The sequence below is a fragment of the Mastacembelus armatus genome, chromosome 4 (assembly GCF_900324485.2).
Source record: "Mastacembelus armatus chromosome 4, fMasArm1.2, whole genome shotgun sequence".
Classification (NCBI taxonomy): domain Eukaryota; kingdom Metazoa; phylum Chordata; class Actinopteri; order Synbranchiformes; family Mastacembelidae; genus Mastacembelus; species Mastacembelus armatus.
Window position 1 is genome coordinate 7,397,745 of NC_046636.1, and position 8,147 is coordinate 7,405,891.

Genomic DNA, 8,147 nt, shown 5'->3' on the forward strand with positions numbered 1-8,147 from the left:
TAATATTTATTTCTTCTACATGACAAAACTGCACAGTGCATTCATGAAGTGGGTCTACATTAAAATTTGATTAAAACCAATAAAAGTTACAACTAATATATATAACAATTAAATAGCACAAAATTTAGAAAATCCAGCCCACAGTTTGATATATTTTTTTATTAACAGAGACAGTATTGTTTAGTGTAACCAAACTTATGTTCTAATTCAGCTTTTTACCAACAGCAGCCCTTAGATACATGCTGCATCTAAAACCTGAATTGAAACTAAACAACCTTTTCTCATCACCCAGTATATGGTTTTCTCCTCCAGTGGCCACACTGGAGAAGAGAAAGTGAATGCCATTAACTGCAACTGCTAAATGTGCAGTTTAGTCACAAACAATACTGCGTTATTTCCAATGCTGTAACAGAGTGCACTGAGGTGTATGTAACAGCTGGCATATTCAGAGTACAATGGGTAACAATTATTTTTTAAAAATCTATCTTTACGAGCCCAAAAACAGATAAACTTTTAAGAAATGCCTTAGTTGACCCTGATCCCATATTCTGCAGATCAACTCATGACATCACTGAAAAAACTGAACAGAGAAGAAAAAAATAAAGCAACCAAGAGAGTGAAATGTTTCTGACTTTCCACACTGAATAGGGGGAGGGTAAAACAGACAGTTTGTCAAAACAAGATGCTCTCATCCAAATTTGCTCCCTTCTGCAGCAAATCCCATGTGAAACATTAACGCTCATTTGTGGTGAGGCTGGAACAAACGCCCATAGCACAGTCAGCAAGCAACACAAAAAAACTCTTCCACCCATTCTGTTCATGAGTGCAAATTCATTCTGCTTTTGTCTCATCTCATGACAAATGCATACTGTCACTGTCACTTGATGTGGTGTTTACAGTGGCATATAGCATCTTGTAATTATTCTGTGAAAGTGAATTTGTATCCTGGGGGATTTGTATTTTTGCATGTGGATAATCAAAAGCGATAGAGAGGGAGAGGGGACCACTGGGGAGTGATCTCCAATAAAAAAGGAAGATACTGTTTGAGAGCCATCTTTCCTGCACAGTTCACAATACACCAAATCTGGCATATTGAGTCATGACTTTGGTAGATGGCAACAAACCACAGCTTACTCCCCAACATGTAGTAACCAACTGGTCCAGCTCATACTATAGGTATAGATATCTGCAGTGTAATGCACATACTGTCAGTCCACAAATAGCCTAACTAAATGGCTCTTTGTGGAGGCTCCTAAATAAAAGGTCACAGTCAACTACCAAACAATGTAAAATGAGAAAAGAGTCAAGTAACCGCTGGGCTATTTTACACCTCCGCGCCTCTACCTCACTACTGGGGATATATTATTATATATCCCCAACTGTAGCTGGGAGTGTCAGCCTAGTTAGTATCTACAAATAATTCAAATTTATTCTTGTCAATATAGTATAGTAAAACTACCTACCCATTTTATGTAGATTAAGAACATTATTTCTAAGTATCCCATTCAGGTGTGCACTGGAAAAAAGGTTGGCAAAATAAAACTGTGAATTTTTGCTTAATCATTTTCCTCAAAAAGCTCTTTAGTATAAGTGGAAAATGCCTTCAATGGTAGTGCTTTAATTAATTCATCATTTTTATAGATTCATAACTCCATTACATAAAAATACTATTGTTCAATACAGAGCAGAATTTCAAAACCCAATAGCAGAGTCTGAGAGAAAAAACACCAATATTATATGGTTATGGCATAGCCTGACCCAGGGGCACTCCAAGTATTTCATAAACTTTAATCAAGGTCTTAGGTCAGTAATTTTTGTGTTTGCATGCCTTTGTAGTCAGTTTCCCCCTATAGCACTACAGAGCCCACTGAGAAAAGGCATCAATGCCACAGCGAAATTGAGAACTTTCATGTGACATGGGGAGCCGCGAGGCATCCTCCAAGGATATTTGAATGCTTAAAACATCAGTGACCCTTCTTCATGAGATAGAAGGGAAATGGATATGAAAAATATTGACAGGCTGGCTGGCTGAGGGGAGTGTAAAAAGCTGTTCAGACTCTCATTGCCAAAGACCTTACTTTCAACTCTAACCAAACAGGAAAAGGAAGAATTCAATTCTAAATTCCTCAAGCTTGAATTTTCTTTCTTGAATAATGTTTAGCTTTTTATCATGTGATAATTTAACAAATAACTGCAAAGCCAGAACACCAAAGTAGCCTACATCCAAGGCAGCGATTTGCTACCTTTGTCTACATCATTTCTGTACAATGCCTGTCCAAGGTCTTTGACATCATGCAAAAGACAGTGTTTAATGTAGCTCAAAAACCGCCTGAGGAAGTGTTTTCCTTCAAATATGCTTTGTAAAAGGAAAAAGGAGCTAACATTTGTTGTTATTTGTGAAAACCCAAAGGCAACATGACTGTTACAGTGGTCAGATGACAAATGTCTCATTTGATCTTTAATCTGGTAGGGGGGCCAGCTCCAGGCCTTAAAGGAGGAACTCTCACAGGATAGAGCAATTTTGTAAATTCCACTGTGCTAAATCACTGTTGTGGGTGCAGCAGATTTCTCCACACCAAAGAAGAGCATTTTAGGGCTCTCTCCCTGAATGTCTTAGAAAACTACTAAACTGCATTGTCAGAGAAGATATATTCTGTAATTCATTGGCCAGTATTTATGTACCTGAACACAGACTAAACCAGTAAGAAAGAAAAACCTGGCAATGCTTTTTTCCCATGAAGTAACGTCATCATCAATGTCCCTTTCAATAACCAAGTCAAGTATTATGATGTTTGATGACAGCATTCCTCTTTCTATGTGTGTAATTCTATTTTCAGGAGTTGTCATTCATTCAGATTAAACACTACCATATTAAAGTCTGTCTGACCTTCTTAAATCGCAACAATGGTACAATAAACTAAATCATTAGCATTTGCCAAAGCCTGTCAAAAGTAATTTACCTCTCAGGAGCTAAAATTAAAAATGACATATACTGGCACAAATCCCTCACCACAGACACTGATGCAAACATTTGCCGATCATCTGGTTCATGACACTTTCTTGATAGTCAACTTCACAGAGCCAACCAGTGCACATCTACGTCATCTGATGATGCTGACACACTCAAGCCGGTTGTCTTTGACAATGATTGAATGTGGCAAGAGAAGTGAGTAATAATTGGGTCAGCAAGGTATGTCAGATCCCACTAAGTCTAGTCTGAATCACGTTTTTGCAGCATAGCCAAATGTGATAGCATGGCACCTAAAATATTTGGCTGAGGTACACACCAAGATCAACATGGCATGAGACACCTTTTTCAACCTAAGTTTGACCCCGAAAGTGATTGGGCAACAGTGAGCTGTGCCTTTAGGTTGTATTTGTTTCATATTTTTCTATTTGTTTTTATTTATATAATTATCTTCATAATTATTATTAGAGTTACTAGCAGTAGTAGTAGCGTTAAAGATGAGAAAATACAAACCGGTCAACTGAAAACCAAGCAGAACTGTGAATAAAACCAGTATGTCAAGGTTCTGCAATAACCATTCTGACTCACAAAAAAGCAGTGAGTCACACGCACAAAAAAAAAATCTCTTCCAAAGACAACTTCTTTGTTTTATTTTTCATTCAAATAAACCACTTCTTTTCAACTACCAGCAGTTTTCTTCCAAATAAACCCTGTCTTCCAGAGCTGTGGTTCTTTTTGTGTTTAACAGCACTTGGGCCAAGTCTTTTTCCAGAACAGAATGGACACTCAGGTGAATTTAACCGTTAAGCTTACACCAAGCAGATACACTGTTGATATGTGTGCTGGAAGTAATTAAGGAAACTCTCACTGTCCCTAATAGATCAAGTAGATGAGCACCAAATGTGGCTAACCACATTAGAGACCTGTTGATTTATGAACACATAGCCTGGTATGGTCTGTTTTATCCATTTGCATTATAGTATGTCACTCTGTATACCTCTAAACTGGGTTTCTCTATAAATTGTCACATTAACAGACTAACACACTTTAGTAATACAACACAAATTAAACATTTTGGGCTACATGATGCTAAAAACATGTAATACTCCAACAGAAGTGAGTTACATTGCAAATTCACGAAAACATAAACCAGTCTAACAAAACAGAGTAAAGTGACACGTTATAGTCTCATCTTTAAGAGTAAAACTTTACAAATACACAGGTGAGCCTTCACTGTAATATGGTAGCTTGGCATCAACAAGTAACTATCTTTGACTAAAGTATAGTTTTAGCTTATCAGTGTAAATACAGAGCTAAGTGTGGAGAATGCTGCTAGCACACCGTACTACATTAACCACAAGGACACAGCGTCATTAAGTTTAACCAAGAGCATCGACTGTGTCATTAAAAAGTAGGGAAAGTTAGCAACGCGGCATGCTAATGGGCTAGCAGGCTAAGCTAGCTGGCGAACTTCGTAAAAACTTTGTCAAGCTCGTGTTTTCACAACTAGTGATTTCTGTGAGCATGAAAAGGCTGTGAATCCTCAACTGAGCAAAAACAGCGTGTGTAAGAGTTTACAAGAAGCTCATTAGCCGTACACTGGAGGTCATTTTAATAAGTTCAGCTAGCGCCGTCTGTTCTTACCAGGAAGTAGGACTCTGTTGCTAAGCTATTCCTTCTTCACGTTAGTTTCTCTGATGGTTATGGCGGTTGTCTTTTGACTTTCCCTTTTTTTCCGCCAAGGTCGCTCCAAAAAAGCCGACTCGACGGGCCTCTCTTCTTGCGTGGCACTACTATCTGAGTGCTCCAAAGTTTTTTTCTTTTTTTCGGAGTAGAGCTAGCCGAGATGCGTACGTGTTTTCAGAGACAGGCTGTTGGCTAGGCCCCCATCGGCACCGCAGTCCTGACCCGTGTGCCAGAAATGTAAACAACCCAGCATTCCCGGGGCTCGGGGGCGGGGCAAGTGTCAAAGAGTGGAGGGAAGCTGTCAAATACCGCGAGATTCAACAGAGAAACTCAAAAGCCACGTCATTTTCTATTTTTTGTTTTCAGTTGCATTAAATCAGTATGAAATTTTCCATCTCCTTAGGTCAAGATCCATTTAGTGGCTTTTTCCAGTACTTTCAACTCCACCTCAGTCTGTGCATTTGTTAGTCGGCCATAAATTACAGTTTCTGAAAGTTTTCATGACCAGCTGTCAAATGTCATTGACATCTTTAACTTGAGTAAAAGCAGAAATTTCTAAAACTTCTAAAATAATCATTACAAGTATATGCTCTGCATTTAAAATGTACAGAAGTTTTAGTATTTATTGTAGCCTATCATCGTGAGAACAAGAACGCAGAAATCAATGAGTACACATTTACTGCAATATCACTATATACCAAGTTGTCAGATACTTGATGGTAATTATTAAAACTACATTTTAGAATCTAATATCATAGGGTTACAGGATACAGGATGAAGAATACACCGTAGCCTAAACCTAACTGAATTTCATGACTAAGTTTGCGATTGGTTGTGTGACCAAAAGAAAGCTTGCTTGAGTTCACTGCAGCCATGTGATTTGTTATTCTTCATTCACATCTAAGTATCATTTAGTAACATATTTCCTTATGTAAAATGTCAAAGTGAAGATACATTAAATATATTAAATTATTATTATGATTATGATTATTATTTCACAGCCTTCTCTAGTAGATGGAGTTTTCTCTGATGGTACAGAGATAACTGAGCAAAGTGAAGTTACTTTACTTGCTTTTAGGTAGTTAACTAATAAACTATATCATTTGTCATAAGTTGATCATATGTTGTGTGTGTAAAATCTAGGCATTACCCACTGCTGATTACATTTACTTAAGCTGCAACACAACTAAAAGCTAATGTTCTTTTAATGTTTAATGTGTTTTTTTTTTTAACTGCAACCTGATGATTTATTAAGGGTGTAGGTAGACGTTAGTTTGTATGTGTACAAGACAGTGACAGCATCAGCCAAGGCGTAATGGATTCTCCTGAACACACAGTAATATGCACATGCTTTGAAAAAAAGTCTTGCTCACTATTATCACGCATACTGTATGCATGCAGAATACCCACAGATCCCATGACACACTCACAGTCTGTAATTGGGAATATCATGAGAATTTATTGACAAAAAGGGTATTGCAGATTGACTTGCATGGACAGTGAGAGCATCTGGAATTGATCTGCTTATTTTGCTTTGATAAAAACTTCAGCACTGATTTCAGACTGACAATTCAAACACTACTGATACATAAGAAACACATCTGTCTTCTTCCCACCCCATTGTTAATAATCAACAAGTTAGGTAGGGTTGTGTTTTTTCTCTCTACTTCAATAGCCTTTTTTGTTAACCTCACTGCAAATATGGAAAAGGAAGAGATGCCTGGAGTGTAGGATTTTTCCCTTTTTTCCCCTTTTTCTTCAACAACAGTTGAAGATTAAAAGAAACGTCTCACAGAAATCTGTCAATTCTGTATGTGAATAATGCTGTGTGGAATTTAATGGCATGAGTTATATTGGGTTTCCTCTACACCCACATTTTCTTTCAATAAGATCAATGGCGTTCAGTGACAGATAGGGACGGTCTTTTGTATCTTCAAATTTCAGGTTTCTGAGGGAATAATTAGATGGATGGATGAAAAGTAATGCATCAGTCTGCAAGGGGAGCTGCACCCAGAGATCCTCTAGTTCAACACGCATACCTCCACGTCTGTTTGGTGGAAAACTGTTTAATAATCATGTTGAATTTCTATTGTTCTAAAAGTGGCTCTCTGCACTGATCGGGTGCTTTAAACCAATAGCAAACTTTTTTGTGTTCTTTTTGCTAATATTGTTTATTTAACAGAAAGGATTTCCTTTTGATTTGGGGATATTTTTTGCATGAAGCGAATATTGTCATCTATTTCATTCTCTTCCCATTCAAACTTTCTGGTGACGCTCGCAGGTAACCAGAATGGAAAAGGTTCTTCCTCCAGGGGAAACAAGGATGGTTGAATTGCTGGATTGATAGAAATGCTTTGAACATTTTACTGTAAATGTGACATTTAACTGTTAAGTGTTAGATCACAATTTTACTCATATTGTGGACTTTTCAGCTGAATAAAAATACCCACAAATATAACCTGATGACAATTAAGTTGAATGAACAAGAATTCAACTACTACTACTAATATCCCACCCACATTTTAGGAACAAATTACTTGTATATATTTTCCCTTGGCACTTTAGGCTAAAACTGATCAAGAAATTGGTCAAACCAAGACATTTTCAGGTCATTTCCAAAACTGCTAAGTAGCTCAGTTTTGAATAAAAGCTGTGAAAATCTTAGAACACATACATGAACTTTTTTGTTTTCTTCAACCTATACACTCTTGTGCAATTCTAACTGGATTTTTCATTGCCATTTTACGCTGTGAGGAATTTTTGCACCCAGGGGCTGAAAGCACACTTAAAAAGGAAAAAATGGTGATGTTTTCACTCATGTCTTTTTTATTTTTCTCTGTGTTGTTGATCTGGCTTAGGGGTTAGGTATGACTGCAATGTGGTAAAGACAGAAGCTGCAGTCAAAGCGCCTGTGATCGGGTGCAGACTTCATAGAGACCAGCAGATGGAGGAGAGAGGAGCTACGTGCATCCTGAAGGTTTAGCAAGAACTGAGAGGTTACACTCTACCAGTACAAAGATGACCTGTCACACAGTGAAACATGCTGTATCAATGCAGACAAGCTTCCTGTTTATGTACCTCACAAAGCACAGCTATCTGAGGAAAAGAGAAGGGGATTACAGATGTGTAAATTGTTATCACTTTATATACTTGAGCAAACTTGGGGATAGAATGCATCATGCCTGCATTTCCATTTTTTCACTAATTAGTGTTGTTGTGTCTTCAAAGTGCAATTGAAAACCCATAGTTACCAGCCTTGATCGCAGCATTTTCAAGGTTGTCTAGATGTGAGCCATCACATAACAAATACCTGTAAATATAGAATAATGGCACAACAGAGGAATAAAGGATTTATGGCATGTGGAGAGCACTGCGCAAATGAGGCACAGGAGAGATAGTCTGTGAGAATTTGAAGGACAAAACCGGCATATAATTTCTGCACAGATCACTCTATAAATATGGTTTTTCACTGCACTGCTTTTGTGGCTCTGTG

The 8,147-nt window shown here is 37.7% G+C and overlaps 1 protein-coding gene across 1 annotated transcript in view; it reads right to left on the reverse strand.

The window, feature by feature from the left end:
* Positions 1–4,890, reverse strand: part of nek7 (NIMA-related kinase 7) — a 55,152-nt gene extending 50,262 nt beyond the window's left edge. Inside the window, exon 1 of the mRNA XM_026323113.1 lies at positions 4,613–4,890. The gene's annotated coding sequence lies outside the window, so the exon portion shown is untranslated. The remainder of the gene's footprint in view (positions 1–4,612) is intronic.
* Between the last annotated feature and the right edge of the window lie 3,257 nt (positions 4,891–8,147).